The following is a 21,250-nucleotide window of genomic DNA, read 5'->3' on the forward strand; positions in this document are numbered from 1 at the left end:
AGTAATCACTTTCTGGATGAATTCTGTTGGTCATTCCCAGGACAAACTATTTTCCCTCTATTCTATATGCTTGTAAATTTCAGTTTCAATCATCCTATCTTGTACTGTCGCAACACACGCCTCCCTCTGGCCCAGCGGTGCTCTGAAGCCAGCTTGCACTGACTTGAGCAACCGTGCGAATCTCTTCCCAACTCTGCTCAGAGACTATGGAGCAGTCACTTGGAAGCTTGAAACTGGGTATCGCGAAAGTATTTACACCATGGAAATCAGCAAATCCTGCAACTCAGGGCTTTTGGTGGGGGAGGAATTGTTTTACTAGGACAATACTGGCCTGACCAAAAAATACAGAATAGAGTGATAAGATGTGAGCTGGTATTTTACCTACAGAATGATAAGATCAGTATTAGCTATGTTTTTTCCAGTAGTCACGTATGGATGTGAGAGTTGGACCGTAAAGAAAGCTGAGCACTGAAAAACAGATGCTTTTGAAATGTGGTATTGGAGAAGATCCTTGAGAGTCCCTTGGACTGCAAGGAGATCCAACCAGTCCATCCTAAAGGAGATCAGTCCTGGGTGTTCATTGGAAGGACTGATGCTGAAGCTGAAACTCTAATACTTTGGCTACCTGATGCGAAGAACTGACTTATTAGAAAAGACCTTGATGCTGGGAAAGATTGAAGGCAGGAGGAGAATGGGTTGACAGAGGATGAGATGGTTGGATGGCATCACTGATTCAATGGACCTGAGTTTGAGCAAGCTCCGGGAGTTGGTGGTGGACAGGGAAGCCTGGCGTGCTGCAGTCCATGGGGTTGCAAAGAGTCAAACACGACTGAGCGACTGAACTGAACTGAACCCTTTCAATAAGGGTATGTGTAAGCGGTTTATAGCAGTGTTAACAAGTAGGAAAGTTGGACCTTACAATTCCACCCAAGGGAGGTAAGCTTGGGGGCTGACACTTCCTATTAAACTCCTTATCCCCAGTTGGCTGTTAAGACAGGTAGCCAACTCAGAGTCCCCACACGACATTTTTCTTCCTTAAGAAACACCCATTACCTCAGTGTCAACTGCAATCAAACAGGCACCTCTGAATTTATAAAAACAATAATACAGTAATAGCACAATAATATTGCTCATATTGGTTACCATTTATTTACCATAAATTTGGGCCAAACCCTGTTTTGGTGTTCTGCTTTATAAATGTGATCTCATTTAATCCTTAATATCATTCTTATTTCACTAATGAGAAAGTAAAAGACCAGAGAGGAAAGCAAATTGCTCAAAGCTGCTAAGGAATAGATACAGAAATCAAAGTCAGGTATGACTGATTCTGAAACCACTGGTTCTTCACCACCACCTCTCCACAGTGCTGTCAGAATGCGGGTTTCCTGTTGACAGTCCTTGATAGTTTCCTAATCATTTATAATTGGTACACCCAACCTATAGAGCCCATAATATGCACCTCTTGGTAAGAGTTTTCTTGGGTTTATAATACACAAGTCATGTAGATTTTTTGGATAGCAGTCTTCTCCCTTCTCCTTCAATAATAATAACATACCTTAAGGGCATTTACACTTTTGAATATCATAAAGATCTTTAAACATTCTGTACACCAGTTCAAGATGCCTTACATGAAAGAGAAAAGGGTTGATACCAGCAGAAGTGAGGCCCCCATTCCTGACCATATTTAAGCAGAGACACAATGACCACCTGGAGTGAGTCTATAGATTCTTGAAAAACAACCCTAAATAGCAGACAACATACAGCCACCTTAAGATTTAATTTTGCGGTAGGGAATTAAGAAATTGTCTATGTGATGCTATTTTTCAAATATGCTGACATAGTAACAATTTATGGCAAATACTCTTAGAGCCGAGGGCTAAGGGTAAAAATGTTTTTTAAACCCCCTTCTCTAAAGGCTTACATAAACATTTGTTTTTCAAAGGATTAGCAAACATGTAATATGTTCCTTGGCAGCACAGCAAAAGTGTAAAATATAAATGTCATTTTTTCCCTTCAAGGTTATTTATATATCTTGATGGGTGTCTATTAAAAATAGCACACATTAAAATATAAGAGGAGTAAAACTGATTTTTGTAAATGTTGTCTTGACTGATGGATAACGCTTTTGGTAACCATGGCACAATATGGCTAAGGAGGCACCTCTGTAAGGCTGCCTCACTTGTCTACCGAGAACTACTGTGTGTCCAGGTCAGCAATGGACTCCAATGGTGATGCACAGAAATGGAGGCCCCTGTCCCTGCCTTCAAGAAGTGTGCGGTCTAGTCGTAAGAACACACTGAAGTTTAAGGCTATGTTAATATATATTATTTATATTACATGTATGGGGCTTCCCAGGTGGTGCTAGTGATAAAGAACCCACCTGCCTGCCAGAGCAGAAGACATTAGAGATGTGGGTTCGATCCCGCAGTCGGGAAGATTTCCTGGAAGAAGGCATGGCAACCCACTCCAGTATTGTTGCCTGGAGAACCCCATGGACAGAGGAGCCTGGTGGGCGACAGCCCGTGGGGTCGCAAAGAACTGGATACAACCGAAGCGAATCAGCACACACACACTCAAACCTATTATATATATACATACACACGTATATATCATTCAAGATAAATTTAAATAAATTATTTACTAATAACGAATAAATCATGAATAACACAATGTGATGAACTGTGTGGTCATGAGCACAAGAATAAAACACTCGAGAGAACAGAAGACTCCCTGTGGCCAGGTCCATTTTTAATCTCCATTTCATAGGAAAGGAAACTGAAGCGTGGAGACCCAGCAGGAAGAGGTGGCACAGAACCTCAGACCTTTTGCTTTCAACAGATCTTTTTGAAAGAGAAAGGGAAGGGGGAAAGCAAAGCTGACTGACTTGTGAAGCAGAGGTGTTAAGAAACCTGGGTGCCAACCCCAAGGCTCCCCCGGAACTGCAGTGATGAGCCGCTGACGGCAGAAAGCCCCTTTCTGAGAGGCAGGAATAGGGCCCAGAGCAGGGGGGCCCAGGAGGCCCACCTATTATCCTCCTCCTCCAAGGACTGCATCCTCCCTTAAGGAAGGTAACTGTCCTGTGTACATTTCAAGGAGGAAAGGAAAAAAAAAAAAAAACAAAAAACGGTTTCCTTTGGAAACTAAACACTGGCTCTGCCAATCCAACTTCACTGAGGTCATTTGAGAACTGAGGAGTTCAAAGGTTCTCTACAGCTTCGATTTACTTTGGCATAAGATTTAACAGAAAAAGAACTAAAGGAGAATTTATATGGCCCAGGCTGTTTTCCAAATCGCAAACTGCTAAAGTTATTTAGAATTTACTTTTAACTTGCAATCACATGTAAAGTGGCTCAGATGTAAATGCTTTCCGTGTGGCTTAAGGCAATCTAGGTTTCCTCAAACACACATGTGTGATTCTAATAGCAAAGATCTGGATTCGAAATCTCAGAGTATTTACTTTGGGTTCCTCATGATTAGAGGCTGCTGTTAACTTTATGCAGTGTCGGGTGGGAGTAGAAGAAATAAAACACGCTGCCTTCAGTTGGGCATTAAGTTCTCACAGTAGCGCTAAGATAAACAAATCTTGCAGGCTGAGGGAAGGGCATTTACTCCTTTAAATTGAGTATGTAATACAAATCAATGTCTTTTAAGAAGAGATGCCTGAAAGTTGATTCTAAGTCTGGATCTACAGGAGGGCACTGATTTCTTGTGATGATCAGTATAGCATGTATGGGGGAAGGGCACACAGAACCTTCTGGAGGGTGGCGCTGCTCTCGCCAAGCAGGATAATTCACTAAGTCACAGAAAGATGCTGCTTGAAGGTGTCTGTGGCCAGGAACAAATTGATATTTGCATTTTTATATAGAACAAAATGGAGGAAATTACCAAATCCTTTATCTAGTAATCAATGGCTGCCTGTAGGTTGTTTCAATTCTCTCCAAGGCAGTGATTTTGTGATTGGCCTGGGTAAGACTGAAAACACCCTAGCTCCAAATTGGAAGTGACTGGAGAGCAACTTCAGGCTGGCTGGGACCAGAGCAATTAAATGGTAATTGCCTTTTAGATATACTAATGTTGCTAATTATATTAGTGTGCTAAGTGCTGGGAAATGCGGGTAAGAGCTCCAGGCCACTCTGGTGGGGAAAGGGAGCTCAGATTGATTAAGCCTGGCACTGAGCTGGACCCTCTGCATATGTTCCCTCCTCAAATCCTCTCAGTAACTGAAAAGGAATTGCTAGCTTCAGTAGAGCTGAGGAACTTGCCTGCTTGGTTTCAGTCGTCCCTGACTGAATCATGAGTCCCACCAGGGTTATGGGGCCCCACAGAACAGGGGTGGGCAGGGCCTTGAGTGGGAAGGGGGACAAATACTGGATTCAAAGCTGAAAGAAAAGTGGTAGCAGAGAAAGCTGAGAGAATTGGAGAACCAGGCCGTGAAGAAACAGTCTGCTGGAATGAGGACCATGGTGAGGGTCTTTCCTTGCTGCATGTGGAAAGAAAGGGCCCAGGATGGGGAAACTTTGTGGGCAGAAGCTGGGGGAGCCTCTCTATCAGAACATAGGAGGCTAGGAGCTGCCATTGCCGAGAGGAGCTGCCATTGCCGAGAAGAGCAGCCCCCATGTCTGAGGCTGAAAGGCCTGCAGGAGCAGGAAGTAAAGTGGAGCAGGCAGTGCCTACACAGGACCTCTCTCTCTAGGGCAGCCTGTGAGAATGGCCAAGTCTGTCTGCAGGAATACGAACATGTCCCTAGGGACCTACACATGACACTCTCTAGGCCAGCCTGTGAGAATGGCAGTCTGTCTCTAGGAATCCGAAACTATAAGACCTGGGTTAAATCATGAACAGATTGTGAAAGGTTTGTCAGGTCACATCTGTTCTTAGCCTCAGATTCCTAATAAAGGTTTCCCAGAGACAATGAAAGTCGCTCAGTTGTGTCCGACTCTGTGACCCCATGGACTATATAGTCCATGGAGTTCTCCAGGCCAGAATACTGGGGTGGGTAGCCCAGAGAATCCCATGGATAGAGGAGCCTGGCAGGCTACAGTCCATGGGGTCACAAAGAGCTGGACACAAGTGAATGACTTTCACTAACACTTATATATTGGGCTTCCCTGGTGGCTCAGCTGGCAAAGAATTTGTCTGCAATGCAGGAGACTTGGGTTCAATCCCTGGGTTGGGAAGATCCCCTGGAGAAGGGAATGGCTACCCACTCCAGTATTCTTCCCTGGAGAATTCCATGGACTATACAGTCCATGGGTTGCAAAGAGTCGGACATGACTGAGCAATTTTCACTTTCTTTTAGAGACAATGAAATATATATAGTTCTATGTGTATATATATAAGTGTGTGTATAAACAAGCATACCCATATGTTTGTATGCATATGAGGTGTGGGTATGGTGTGTGTAATAAGGTTAGCATAGATCAAATGAAATCATGAACCCAGTCTGAAGGCTACAAAGTCTTGTATAACTGCCAGTTTTTGAGAGTGCTTATTTCCTAAAATCATAAGACAGTCATAGAGGTGCTTTCAACTTGTAAGTGGAAGGTGCTACATGGCTCTTTGGCAAAAGCTGGAATTCCAAATGCACTGTCTCTGCAGCCTAAGCTCAGTTCCTTGGCAGGCAGTTGTGAAAAACTACCCCCACCTCCTCCTGGCTTGACTCCAGCCCTAAGTCCCTTGGTCTACATCTCTACTCTATTGTTTAAGGGTTAAACCCATCACTCTTGTCTTCTTGCACCTGACTACACACATCAAGTCTCACCAACCCAACAAATATAACCCATCCCAGGGACTTTCCTGGTGGTCCAGTGGCTAAGATGCTGTGGTCCCGATGCAAGGGACCCAGGTTCAATCCCTGGTCAGGGAACTAGATCCTGCATACTGCAACTCAGAGTTCACAACTGCAATTAAGAGTTCACAACTGCAGCTAAGATGGAAGATCTCCTGCGTTGCAACTAAGACCCAGCACAGCCAAATAAGTAATAATAAAAAACCCCATCCCAGCTTTGGATTCCATCCCATCTCTTCTCTCCTTTCATCGGAACATCTCAAGAGGGGCATCTGCATTCATGTGTCTTTTTACTTCTTAACCCACCACAACTTTCTACTTCTTCTAAGGTCAGCTTCTACACTAAATCCAGTAATACCTGGACTTGTCTGATATTCTTCCTCCTTTTCCTTTAAGGGTCTAATAAAAAATTAGGTCAAAGGTCTTGGTCCACTGTTGCTATACACCAAAAACTAACACAACATTGTGAATCAAGTATACTTCAATTAAAAAAAAGTCTCACAACTATGTCAAATATCTGAACAAGAAGAAGTTGAACACAGATGCTTATTTTTTTAGATGAATTAAATGTGGTGGGTTGCTTTAGGACATTTTTCAGCTTCAAATCATTTAAAATCAATTAAGAGATGCACTACATGTCGTCAGCAGTTTCTTGCACCATCCTAGGCGCTATAGCAAATAGGGATTATGTTTTCTTTCTTCCTTTTCCCCTTTGTACTTAAGTCATGTTGGATCCTCAGTTTAAACACGCAGGCTTACTTCTAGTTCCACATTCATTTCCCCTTTTCCTGGGCCTGACTCTTCCAGGTGAGGTAAAGGGAGCAAATTTCAGCCATCGGGGCCCTGGTCAGTCTCAGCCTCCTTCCACAGAGTCTCCCAGGGAAGGAACTCCGTCACTTGCACACCAAGTCCCTTCTGGGAAGCAATGACAACTGGTAGAACAGGCTACACAGCATGGATATGTGACTTCTTGAACTGATGGCAGGAAGTGCAACAAAGTTAGGGAGACAAACAAGAGAAGTCATGGTACCTAGAAATGCAATGTTTCACACATAGCTTCTTTTCCTTTCAACCATATAGTTCATCTGTGACTCAAACCCTTATCAGACTTTCCAAACTCCATCCTCCAAGGTGAAGATCGTTGGAGCACAAGTTGCTACATTATTCAACTCATGTGCCTGCGTTTGTTATCATTATATCATTGTGGCGGAAGCGGGGTGGGGTGGAGCACTCCCAAGGCTTCTGAGGGTGGTTCTCGCCCAGTTCAGCCTCAGCTGGGCTGCTGCTTCAGTCGTCAAGCTCCAGCTGAGTCCCTGGCTTGCTCCCTCATTACCTAGTCATGTCGACATTCTCCAGTTTCCTCCTCTCCCATTTAAGCTGATTCTGCACTAGGTAGTCTGCACATTCCATTTCTACTGATAAGCCTTAAAAGTTCCCTGCTCTAATGCACTTCAGTTCTCGTCAGTCAACACTGCAGTTCCCTGCACATCTTTGAGCTTCACAGAGGACAAACCTGGCTCTCCACCATTTGCTCCATTCCTGAGGTCAAAAATACCCCGATTTCTGAATTTCCAACACATCCCCTGTGGTGATTTATAGTGGTAGTCCTTGTACCTCAGAGGGCAATGACATTTATAGTCACCTCACACTCTTGACAGATCTCTTCTCCATCATCCAACGATCACAGACATGTAAGTGATAGAGACTTGAATCTTCATCTGTAAAACAGGAATTTGACCTCTGAGGGTTAAAAAAATTTTTTTTAAATTGAGGTATTGTTGACTTACAATGTTGTGTTAGTTTCAGGCATACAGGGCCTCCCTGGTGGCTCAGATGGTAAAGAATCTGCCTGCAATGCAGGATACCCAGGTTCGATCCCTGGGTCAGGAAGATCCCCTGGAGAAGGAAATGGCAACCCACTCCAGTATTCTGGCCTTGAGAATCCCATGGACAGAGGGGCCTAGTCCATAGGGTTGCAAAGAATCAGACATGACTGAGTGACTAACGCACACCTAGCCCACATATAGCAAAGTGATTCAGTTATATATACATATATAAGTATCTGAATATATACACTTTTTTCAGATTCTTTTCCATTATAGGTCATTACAAGATATTGAATATAGTTCCCTATGCTATACAGTTCCTCTGCCTTTTCTAAAACCAGCTTGAAAATCAGAGATCAAATTGCCAACATCCGCTGGATCATGGAAAAAGGAAGAGAGTTCCAGAAAAACATCTATTTCTGCTTTATTGACTATGCCAAAGCCTTTGACTGTGTGGATCACAAGAAACTGTGGAAAATTCTGAAAGAGATGGGAATACCAGACCACCTAACCTGCCTCTTGAGAAATCTGTATGCAGGTCAGGAAGCAGCAGGTTAGAACTGGACATGGAACAACAGACTGGTTCCAAATAGGAAAAGGAGTACGTCAAGGCTATATAGTGTCACCCTGCTTATTTAACTTCTATGCAGAGTACATCATGAGAAACGCTGGACTGGAAGAAACACAAGCTGGAATCAAGACTGCCAGGAGAAATATCAATAACCTCAGATATGCAGATGACACCACCCTTATGGCAGAAAGTGAAGAGGAACTAAAAAGCCTCTTGATCAAAGTGAAAGAGGAGAGTGAAAAAGTTGGCTTAAAGCTCAACATTCATAAAATGAAGATCATGGTATCTGGTCCCATCACTTCATGGGAAATAGATTGGGAAACAGTGGAAACAGTGTCAGACTTTGATTTTTTTGGGCTCCAAAATCACTGCAGATGGTGATTGCAGCCATGAAATTAAAAGACGCTTATTCCTTGGAAGAAAAGTTATGACCAACCTAGATAGCATATTCAAAAGCAGAGACATTACTTCGCCGACTAAGGTCCGTCTAGTCAAGGCTATGGTTTTTCCAGTGGTCATGTATGGATGTGAGAGTTGGACTGTGAAGAAAGCTGAGCGCCGAAGAATTGATGCTTTTGACCTGTGGTGTTGGAGAAGACTCTTGAGAGTCCCTTGGACTGCAAGGAGATCCAACCAGTCCATTCTGAAAGAGATCAGCCCTGGGATTTGTTTGGAAGGACTGATGCTAAAGCTGAAACTCCAGTACTTTGGCCACCTCATGTGAAGAGTTGACTCATTGGAAAAGACTGTGATGCTGGGAGGGATTGGGGGCAGGAGGAGAAGGGGACGACAGAGGATGAGATGGCTGGATGGCATCACGGACTCGACGGAAGTGAGTATGAGTGAAGTCCAGGAGTTGGTGATGGACAGGGAGGCCTGGCGTGCTGCGATTCATGGTGTCGCAAAGAGTCGGACACGACTGAGCGACTGAACTGAACTGAATGCTATACAGTAAGTCCTTGTTGTTTATCTGTTTTGTATATAGTAGTCCAACTCTTTGTAACACCATGGACGGTAGCCTACCACGCTCCTCTGTCCATGGGATTTTCCAGGCGAGAGTACTGGAGTGGGTTGCTGTTTCCTTCTTCAAAGGATCTTCCCGACCCAGGGATCAAATCTGGGTCTCCCGCAGTGTAGGCAGATGCTTTACCATCTGAGCCACCAGGGAACCTGTATATAGTAGTGTGTATATGTTAATCCTAAATTCCTCATTTATCCTTTCCCCTTTTCCCTTTGGTATCTGTAAGTTTGTTTTTGAAATCTGTGAGTCTACTTCTGGTTTATAAATGAGTTTATTTGTATCATTTAAAGTCTGCCTGACTTACTTATCTTAGTATGACAATCTCTAGGTCTATCCATGTTGCTGCAAATGGCATTATTTCATTCTTTTTGTGGCTGAGTAATAGTCATATATATATATATATATATATATATACCACATCTTCTTTATCCACTGATCTATTCATGGATATTTAGGTTACTTACATGTCTTGGCTATTGTAAACAATGCTTCTCTGAACACTGGGGTGCATTTATCTTTCACATTAGAGTTTTATCCAGATATATTCCCAGAAGTGAGATTGCTGGATCATATGGTTACTCTGAGGGTTTTGTAAAGAGTTAATAAGATCATAGAGGCAAAGTCCTCCGAACAGTGCTCGACAGATATTAGTTGTTATTGCTTTTATTATTATTTTCACTACAGATCTACTACAATATCCCCAGTGATAACAAAAAAAACCACTCAATGTATCAAGGTCAGTGATGATTAAAAAATCAAGATTCTGCAGCTGGAATTGAAAACATTCATATGTTACCCTCCATTTTCCATTGTTTCCAAACTGTATCCATCCTCCAGTGCTAAAAAATTACAAGGGTCATCCTTTCAAAATCATTAACAGCCAGTCTTATAGAAGGTTAGAAGTTGACTGTGCTGACATAGGGCTGAGGAAACATGAAAGATCTTTCTCTCTTCTTCTATGTCTGGTCTGTCATTTGAAACTGATTATGTGGTAGTAGAAGATCAAATGATACTGATGGAAAAGCTGATCTGGAAAACCCAGGGGAGAGCATGAGCAAACATGCTGAACAAAATCACGCGGAGGCCCATAAGGTCAGTCAGTGAGAGAGCTCTTCATCAAGGGATGACAGTAACTCCGCTCAGGGAGGCCTGCTTATCCAACTTCCCACAGTTTCCAGGTTACAGAGGGACAGAAAAGTCATCATAACATGAAAATATTCATGAATGGGCTGCTTTAGCCACTCTGCCCTCAGCATCCCACTCTGCTTACAAGCAGCATCTCTCTGTATGCATTAATCAACATCTGTGGAAACCAGTCCCACGCGGGCTGTGGGATGTTTCCAACCCTCCTTCAATGCAGCACAAATACAACGCAAGTGGACTGGGAGCAAAATTGCAAAGCTTGCAAAAGATCAGGATCCATGAAGTCTGAAATTGTGTTGAGTAACTGCTTAAAACACACATCAGATCACTGGAAAACGTTGGAGGGGTTAATAATTCCAGAAACACATCAACAAGGATGATGGTGTAACAGACCTTTCACAAGAGAACGATTTGATGACAAAAGGTAAAGATAAGGCTTTGGATAACTTGATGAAGCACAAGGACCTTTTTTTTTGTTTGTTTGCAAAAATGATCATCATTATGTACTACAAAGACAAACACAAAATAAAGGATGTCATGTAATGTATAATTTTGTTGAAAGAATTAACAGGCAATTCATTCTAATGATCTAACCTAGGTCTCATTAAATACAGACTGAGGCATAGGTGGACTTATTTCCATAATTCCTATTTAATTTTTCAAGAGAGATTCGAATGATGTGAATTTTTTGTGTGTGTTTTACTATTTACTATGAAAACATGTTCAAGTTTTAAGTGACTTCACTTTTTAAGCGGGCTTTTATTCCTCTCCTGATTATTCTCAGATCATAAGGGCCTCTGGTACACATAATCACACTTTTTTTTTCATGAGAATATTTGGAGACATTACAAAATAAAACTTGAGTGCTAAGTGAAAGGGATCCAAAAAGCCATTTCTCTTCTTCAAGTAGAGTTCCAGCTAACAAATTTCATGAAGCTAAAGAGACAGTACTGTTTTTGAGCAGCTTCCACATGCCAGGCAGTTTACATGCCTAACTTGTAAAACTTACAACCACCCTGCAAAGTAGTTATAACCATCCCCATTTCATACTCTTTTGAAGGGGAAGGTTGGCTATGTTACTAAATATTTAGGTCTCAAGCAGCCAAAAGCAATTCGACATCAAACGTTAAAATTAAAAAAGCATGGTGGGAAAGTGTTTACAGGTGCTCCCTGGAACAATGTTTTCCCACTTCTGCATGAAAGAGCCTGGCCACAAGTACAAAAAAATCAACTCTGACTGCATAAAGAGGTGCTTAAAATCCAGCAGGTTCTCCAAGATGCAGCATGTTCCTTAACCAAGAATCCCTGGAGCACAGATCCTCCACTTAAGAAGCCGAAGGCACCATTACGTGTAGCTACAAATAACAGCAACACATGCTAGAGACCCAGCTCTTTATCTCTAAAACTACAGATTCATGGGCTGATGAGCACTTGGCTTTTAAAGACATATTCTGCTCTACCTTTTTCCAAAAAAAATAAAATTAATATGACTTTCCTCTAATAGCTATTATAATTCTCTCATAAAATCTTATTAAATAAAGGTCTTCACTGATTCAGTAAGCTTTGTGAAGAAAGGCATAGAGAATCCGCAAAGTGTATTTGTTCTGTTCAAGATTTAAACATCTTATGTTGTCACTAGGGGCAAAAGAATATTCAATGTGAAACTACTCAGAAATTTAAATGCTGTGACATTATTTTGATAATTCAAATCCAGCTAGAATCTAGGCTTCAGAGCGTAGTTTAGTAAATTATTCTGGGTTTAAATGATAGATTTCTCTGTCTTAAAACCAAAAGGACAAAGTACTGCTTTTGAAACCATTCTTATTTTTATATCAACTATATGGAATCATTTCCTATCTAGACAATTGTATATTAAAAACTAAAAAAACACTTTATAAAGTGTATTTAAAGGTTTCAGATAATTTTTAAAGCATTAAGTTAGAGGAAAATCTTAAAAAGCAAAGAATCGGACTTATTTTTAATAGATGTAATTTGTTACAAGGAAGACACAAATTCTTAGCTCTGGATCACCTTACGTCTTATTACATATATCCAGAAGTTTCTCTGAGTTCAAAAGTTCATAGCAACAATTTATAAGGGTCTTAGCTCTGAAGCAAGCCAGGAGGAAAGTGCTGCTTTTAATCAACACTCAGCTACAATCCTTATGCTAAACATCTCACCAATCGGTGTGATATAGAGTTCTTACATTGCCAAGACACCTCTCAGAAGTATGGTTTCCACAAGGTAAGTTCAGAAAAGTTACACAAATAACCTGCAGGTACATGCATTCCATATTTCTAACTTTTGAGAACTATAGCCTTAGAGAAAAAAACATTGTGCATACATCCTAGAGATAAGGAAAGGAAAATGATTTATTGTATTAGACAGAGACTGGGAAAAATGTGCTTTCTTCCTGGAAGTCTGATAATGTCTCTCTTTGTAGGCTCGAGACCACAAAGTGAGACTCTAAGAAGAGACAAAAGGTGGCAAACACAGGGGAATTCGAAGGGATTCCATTGCATATAAGGCTTCCCTTATATATAAAAAAGAAATTTTGTAAGCCTGAAATTTAAGCCTGTTTTGGGGTACAAAAGGACTGGAGACAAACACTAAAGTGATAAAGATATCTCTTCCTGAAAGATACAAGGCTCTTCTTTCCCTCCTTCTCCTTTCCTCCCTCTCTCCTTCCCTACCTCCCTTCCTCCTTCCCTCTCCCTTCTTCTCTTCTTCCTTCCTGCCACACACTTATCGAGCATCATGTGTCAGACACAGCCACTGAGCATTCAGCAGTGAATAAGCAAGACAGGCTCACTGCCCTAAGAAAATTCATTTGTTAAAATATAGTTCCCGGTGTTATACAGTAGGTCCTTTTGTTTATCTATTTTATATACAGTACTATATATCTGTTAATCTCAAACTCCTAATTTATCCCTCCCCTGTCCACTTCCTTTGGGAACCAAAAGCTTGTTTTCTATGTCTGAGCCGCTTTCATAAATAAGTGATTTTGTATCATTTTCTTAGATATCACATATAGGTGATATCATATGATATTTGTTTTCTTCTGTCTGGCTTACTTCACTTAGTATGATAATCTCTAGGTTGCTGCAAATGGCATTATTTTATTCCTTTTTTATGGTTGAGTAGTATTTCATTGTGTATCAGTTCAATTCAGTTCAGTTGCTCAGTCGTGTCCGACTCTTTGCAACCCCATGAATCGCAGCACGCCAGGCCTCCCTGTCCATCACCAACTCCTGGACTTCACTCATACTCACGTCCATCGAGTCCGTGATGCCATCCAGCCATCTCATCCTCTGTCGTACCCTTCTCCTCCTGCCCCCAATCCCTCCCAGCATCACAGTCTTTTCCAATGAGTCAACTCTTCACATGAGGTGGCCAAAGTACTGGAGTTTCAGCTTTAGCATCAGTCCTTCCAAACAAATCCCAGGGCTGATCTCTTTCAGAATGGACTGGTTGGATCTCCTTGCAGTCCAAGGGACTCTCAAGAGTCTTCTCCAACACCACAGGTCAAACGCATCAATTCTTCGGTGCTCTGCCTTCTTCACAGTCCAACTCTCACATCCATACATGACCACAGGAAAAACTGTAGCCTTGACTAGACGGACCTTAGTCAGCAAAGTAATGTCTCTGCTTTTGAATATGCTATCTAGGTTGGTCATAACTTTTCTTCCAAGGAGTAAGCGTCTTTTAATTTCATGGCTGCAATCACCATCTGCAGTGATTTGGGAGCCCCCAAAAATAAAGTCTGACACTGTTTCCCCATCTATTTCCCATGAAGTGATGGGACCGGATGCCATGATCTTCCTTTTCTAAATGTTGAGCTTTAGACCAACTTTTTCACTCTCCTCTTTCACTTTCATCAAGAGGCTTTTTCACTTTCTGCCATAAGGGTGGTGTCATCTGCATATCTGAGGTTACTGATATTTCTCCTGGCAATCTTGATTCCAGCTTGTGTTTCTTCCAGCCCAGCGTTTCTCATGATGTACTCTGCACAGAAGTTAAATAAGCAGGGTGACAATATACAGCCTTGACGTACTCCTTTTCCTATTTGGAACCAGCCTGTTGTTCCATGTCCAGTTCTAACTGCTGCTTCCTGACCTGCATACAGATTTCTCAAGAGGCAGGTCAGGTGGTCTGGTATTCCCATCTCTCTCAGAATTTTCCAGTTTATTGTGATCCACACAGTCATTGTGCATACATACAGATAAAGGGAATGCGCTAAATGTGCACTGTCTGACGAGGCAGCCATCAGCAGCTAGTGCCCACTGAGCACCTGTAAGGTGGCCATGGCAACTGAAGAACTCAGGTTTAGACTTTATTTCATCTTAATCTGTTATGTTTAAATTTAAATAACCACTTGTGACTAATGGCTACCATACTGGACAGCACAATTCCAGTGGATTAATCAGACAATAAACAAACAAGTATATGAAGCGTTTTCAGGTTTGGGTAACAGCAACAAAGAAAAAAGGCAGGCTGAGGATGACTAGGGAGAGAGGGTTGGACTTTTTAAATTATGGTGGATCAAGAAAGGGCTTTTTCTTAACAAAAGACATCAAGGCACACAAAATGTAGGGGAAGGGGATTCCAAGTAGAGGGAAGTGCAAGTGCAAAAGATCTCCAGTGAGAGGGAATGCAACAGGAGGAAAGAGCGGGAAGGCCACTGTGGAGGAGAATAGGTGCGAGCAAGCTTGAGGAGACCAAGTTTGAGAAGCAGGTGGAGGGGTGGGGGTTTCATGGCTTTATGGCCAGGAGTTTGAAGTTTACTCTGATGGTGGAGGGAAGCCAGTGAATGGTTCCAACCAGAGAGAGTATCATGAGCTGATTTATATTTAATGAGATCAGACCAACAGCTGATTAGAGACTAAACTGCAAGAATGGAAGAGTAGAAACAACACTCAGGAGGGAACCCAGAGTCAGGCCTGATGCTGCAGTGCCTTGGCTAGGACCACACCAGTGCCAGACTCTAGCCTGCTCAGAGGGTGGGCCAACCAGCCTTGGTGACTGATGCATGATTGGTGGTGAGAGTGCATGTGTGTGAGAGAAAAGAAAGCAAGAAATCAAGGAGGTTGATTTGAAAGGGAACTGTAGAGCTAATCCCAGTATCATACCAGCCGCTGGGGATGGAGTGCCATTTGAACTGTCGGACAGCATGAGAAATAAATGGTGCTCAAACTTCCAGAAGCAGTCAAACCATAAAAGCCCTTATCAACATGTCAGGAAGCCTGTGTGTGTGTGTGTGTGTGTGTGTGTGAATAAAATTGTAAGTAAAATGTGCCCAATTATTTCAATCCAGTCAGAAAGAACTTCAGACATATAAACTGTGTAATGACCTTTTAAAAAGGAAGCCAACTCTTGCAACATCTATTGTTGCCAAAATACATTTTGGCACAGTATTAAACACAATCTACATATATTTATACATGCATAAATGCCACCCACCTTTAGAACCAGTTATTCTAAACCATAATCATATGCTATCCAGTAGGAGGGTTGGGGTTCAGACCACTTCAACCTCTCGTTACTGTATTGTTTTCAAGTGTTTAACCTTGGAATTGATAACATATTTTCCCTGACATGTCTGTTGGTGTGTTATGCACAGAAAAAGCCCTAGAGGGGCCTCACACATATAGTGTTATCATTGTATATAGGCATTAACTTAAATTCAGCTCTATAGTGAGAGGGAGGAAGAAAGGAAGGCAATTGACATACCATGAGAAATTCTACTCACCATTCTCCTCAACGAGTCTGGGCCTGAAAATGAACATGAGACTCAAGATAGGAAATTAGCTGTTCCAACCATTTATTTGGTTCCATTTCATGCTGTGGGAATCCTACCATGTCAGGCAGGATCTAGTGTTACTTTCCCCATAATGTGGCCCTACATCATCTGATGTGCAAAGACAAAGCACTGTTTCCAATGTTGGAGGAAAAACTGACAGCACTGGGCTTATGGGAAGCTGGATTTTAAGGGCAATTTAACAGGCATTCAGGGGTTATTGTGACTAGACATATTTTCTGCCTCACGCACCAAATTTATAACCTAATCACTTTATAGAATTGGGCTTCACTCTATACCAGGGAGTCTCCAATGTCCAGGATCTAATGCTTGATGATCTGAGGTGAAGCTGATGTAATTATAATAGAAATAAAGTGCATAATAAATGTAATGCATTTGAACCACCTCCCCTCACCCCATCCCTGGCCTTCGGTCCATGGGAAAACTGTCTTCCACAAAACTGGTCCCTGGTGCCAAAAAGGTTGGGGACCACTGCTCTATACCATTATGTATTGGCACAAAGTTGCTTCAGCTTTACTCAGAAGGAAAATCATGAAGGATCTTACATGGCTACCTCTCAGTTTGAAAGAACTTGAAAATCAAGCTTTCTTGAGATTTTTTTTTTAGGGGAGGCCATCCTACAGATGAGAAACATTAACACAAAAGAGAATGTACAAATTTTGAGGGGTCTTACCTAATAAATTTATGGCCTCTGAAACACGATTTTAAATCTGAGTTGAATTTGTTGTGTGTTTATATAACCTGTGGAGAAGGAACAGAAAAGTCTTTGCATGGAATTTGCTTGCCACTCTAGAAACGTCTATGGTATGAGGTTAAACTCTTGAACAAAGAATGCATGTACCCCCCCTCACACACTAACTTTTATTCTACTAAAGAGTAGTATGATCTCAAAGCCTAAACATTCCTTTGGAACATAAAACCAGAATTTGTATCCTGGCACTTGCAAATTTGGGAGTGTGCCTAGAAAAACAAACATGTTTTCTTTAATTAGCCTTAACAGAAAAGAAATACAACTGGAAATTAATATTGTTGGTTTTAAAATGCAATAGAAAATAGAAAACATGGTTCATAAACTCCAAAGAAACCTGAGTTTGTCCTATGCTTTACTCTGAAAAGAGAGTATAAAAATAAATAAAAGACCAGTTGATCTGCTTTAAAAGGGATGTTTCATTTACTGTTTTTGATTAGTTTGTGTTTTTGCTCATGTTTAAACTCCTACTAGGCTGATCATTGAAAATATCATATAACCCTAGTCACATAATATTAACATGATTACTTCACTATATATTTGCTCCAAGACAATCAACTCAGTCAGGGCAACTTTGCTTTCAATTGCCTTTGCTGAAAAGCTGCATAAACATCCAAGACCAGTTAATTCTTTCCATGGGCTTTAAGCCTCATTGACATGCAGATGAGAGCCTGATCAAATGACAAGCCTGGGAGCCAAGTGCTGTGAATGAGTTTACCCACACAGACATGATGGGGACTCAAGTCTATGGGCCAAGAGGAGGATGCAGCAAGAATTCTCTCTGCTCCCTATCACAGCCTCTCTGGAAGACCAGGGTCTCTTGCAAAGAATATTAAACTAAACACAATTCTCAGAACATTCTTCCTTGAACACAACAAAACATGCAACAAGTAGGAAAAAAAAAAAGGAAATTCTAGCTTGTGCCTTAACAAAATGAAATGCCCAGCTTTCTGAAATAGGAAGATGAATGTGAACCAAAGAAGTCTAAACTCAAATGTCTACTAGGTAGGGCGGGTCATGTAAATGAGTCAGCTAGAAAACCTGACTTCTAAGTCAGAAAGAGAAAAACAAATATTGTATGTTAATGTCTACATGTGGAATCTGAAAAAAAAATGGTATAGACGATCTTATTTACAAAGCAGAAATAGACATAGAAAACATAGAAAACAAACCTATGAATACCAAGGGGGAAAGAAGTGTGGATGGGATGGATTGGGAGATTGGGGTTGACATATATACATTATTATGTATAAAAGTGAGTGAGTAAAAGTCTCTCAGTCGTGTCTGACTCTTTGCAACCCCATGAACTATACAGTCCTTGAAATTCTCCAGGCCAGAATACTAGAGTGGGTAGCCTTTCCCTTCTCCAGGGTATCTTCCCAACCCAGGGATCGAACCCAGGTCTTCCACATTGCAGGCAGATTCTTTACCAGCTGAGCCACAAGGGAAGCCCATTATGTATAAAATATATATGAAACAGATAACTAATGAGAACATACTATGCAGAACAGGGAACTCTACTCAATGCTCTGTGGTGACCTAAATGGAAAGGAAATCCAAAACAGAGGGGAGATTTATGTATATATACAGCTGATTCACTTTTCTGTAAAGCAGAAACTAAAACAATGTTGTAAAGCAACTATACTCCAATAAAAATGTAAAATAAATAAATAAAGACCATCATGAGTTGTTTTGAAAAAATAAAAAAATAAAGAAACTCCAAAAGGGCAGGATCTGGCATGGTCACTCTGGTTTTCAGCTATATACAGGCACCCTGCCTCATAGCTAGCACACAGTACATGCTCAATATGCATGCATTATTAAATATGTTAATAAATGCTGTCATCAATTAGCTGCGTAATTTGTCTCTAGGGGAACCCTTCTCTTCTTTGCTCCAAAACATGGTGCTTGGGTTACACCAGTGGTTTTCACACTGGCTCAGCCTCACCCCATCCCCATCTTGGGCCCTCCTCCTATTCCTGCTTTAACTCAGCAGCTGTTTCTTCCCCTCTGTTATCTTATAACTGCTATAATGATTTCAAGGTTTTGGTTAAAAAATACACAAATCATAATTGTACAGCTTAATGAATTTTCACAGACTGAGTCCATCTCCCTCTTGTCTCGTCTCAGTCACTGCCCCTCCCCTATCCTAATTGACAACTATCCTGAGTTCTAACACAACAGACTGGTTGGCCTTGCTAACTTTACATAAATGGAATCACAAAGTATATACTCTTGTACTTGGTTTCTTCTGTTCAACACGTTGTTGTTTGGAATATTCATCCATAATAGTGTGTATAATTATTCATTCCTTCCAGCTCTAATTCTACTGATGCTAACTACTAAAGCAATACACAAGAAAAATACTTTTGAAAACAGCCAAGGCAATATAATTGATCTTGGTAATAAACAGAAGCATAGCAGATACAGCCTAGGCAATATCATCTTAGTCTAAAGGTGCATTAAAGGATTTCCCATGTTGATGGGGTTCTGCATCCACTGGTGATAAGTAACTGGAAACTGGTTGATTCCAGACCTGTTCTAGACAAACTTTCCAGAGTCCACAGTTGTATTAACTGTTCATTTAAAGCCATGGCATATCAACTCTGGTTAACTACATATTTATCTGTAAAGCAAGGTAGTAGCCTGCAACTCAAATGCATGAAGACAATAAAATGAAATATTTGTTTAAAAATGGACTCATGTCTTCTTTTCAAGGAACCCAAAGTTGTTTTATGTTGTCATTTGCTCTCAACGATTTTTTTCTTGGCTTGTAACTGTGAGGAATAAAAAGACTGACTCTCTTTACAAGGTTCACAGTGAGCGAGAAAAAGTTCTGGAGGACTGGAGGGACAGGCAGAACACAGAGGACTTAAAGGGCAGTCAAACTACTCTGTATGATACTGGAAAGGCAGGTACAGGCCATTATACACTTGTACAGATCTGTCAGCTGTAGAACACTGAGAGCAAACCCTAAGGTAAACTATGAATTCTGGGTGATAATACTCTGCAAATACAGGGTCATCAGTTTTAACAAATGTACCACTCTGGTGAGGAATGTTGATAATGGGGGAGGCTGTGCAAGTAGGGATAGGGGCAGGAGGTTTACAGGAAATCTCTGTATCTTCTTCTCAACTTTGCTGTGAATTAAAAATTGCTCCACAAATAAAGGCTGTTGAAAATATTATGAAAGTGGGAGAACTGACAAGTATCCAGGAACTTCCCATAAAGCAATTTCTGAAATATTTATACTAATATTTATATTAATAACAATTTATACAGTTGTATCATAGGGAAGGCTGAGAGTCTATTTTTATTAGACAACTCTTCCTATAAACTTTTACAATAGTAACATTTCAAGCAAAACTGTTTCTAGCACTTTTTTTTAATAAGATGAAAGTATAAATCTCTGTGTTTTCAGTATCTGTGAAATCTCAAAAATTGTTTGAGGTGTAAAAGATATCCTGGTGATTTATTATTTTACTTTTCTGCATTTAGGTTCTGAATTTGGGAAAGCAAAATTCCAAAGTTTTCAGAGAAAAGTAGACACTTCATTGAGCTAGGATCAGAGATGACTTTCAAGCAATATCTGGTAACAAGAAAACATTGAAAAATAAGCAGAAATGACACAAAAAAACTGAAAAGAAACTTAGTTCTTTCATAAGTGAGAAATTTTTGCCTTATTTTCTTAAATAATCAAAGATATGAAGGTGAAGGTGAAGTCGCTCAGCTGTGTCCGACTCTTTGCGACCCCATGGACTGTAACCAACTAGGCTTCTCCATCCATGGGATTCTCCAGGCAAGAATACTGGGGTGGATTGCCATTTCCTTCTCCAGGGGATCTTCCTGACCCAGGGATTGAACCCGGGTCTCCCGCATTGGAGGCAGACGCTTTAACCTCTGAGCCACCAGGGAAGCTTAGTAAGGTCAAAATAAAGCACTTCCTTAAAAAGCTTTGCTATCTAAGAAAACAAAAATAAAATAAATAAAAATCTTTGATTTTGTACATAAGAGTGCTAATTAGTAAACCAAAGAAACAGGCCATCAAATTGAGCACACTTTTTAAAATGTTAACAATTCTCATTCCTTGTTTTCAGACTCAGGTAATAGAAGCCAGGGCAAATAATATTTACTTTCCAAGTTTGGTCCTTCATTAGAATAGGACTCAGGAGGTCTGTGAGGTCAACTCTTAGCCCAAAATTAAAGCATATGGCCTTTATATTAATATGCAATGCATTAATATCAAATCAAGAAATATAAAAGCTATATGAAGTTTTAAAAAGGTTAAAAAACATTTTTTAAAAACCTCCAAGAGCCTTTTCTGTAGTGAGGAAC

At 40.9% G+C, this 21,250-nt stretch overlaps 1 protein-coding gene across 11 annotated transcripts in view; it reads right to left on the reverse strand.

Moving 5' to 3' along the window:
* The window catches only part of SNCAIP (synuclein alpha interacting protein), a 163,234-nt gene that overhangs the window by 94,893 nt on the left and 47,091 nt on the right, over window positions 1–21,250 (reverse strand). Inside the window, exon 2 of one of the 11 annotated variants that reach the window (XM_069591689.1) lies at window positions 16,841–16,908. The exons of the other annotated variants lie outside the window; for them this stretch is intronic. The gene's annotated coding sequence lies outside the window, so the exon portion shown is untranslated. The remainder of the gene's footprint in view (window positions 1–16,840; window positions 16,909–21,250) is intronic. 11 annotated transcript variants of the gene reach the window in all.

This window comes from Ovis canadensis, chromosome 5 (assembly GCF_042477335.2).
Source record: "Ovis canadensis isolate MfBH-ARS-UI-01 breed Bighorn chromosome 5, ARS-UI_OviCan_v2, whole genome shotgun sequence".
NCBI classification, from domain to species: Eukaryota; Metazoa; Chordata; class Mammalia; order Artiodactyla; family Bovidae; genus Ovis; species Ovis canadensis.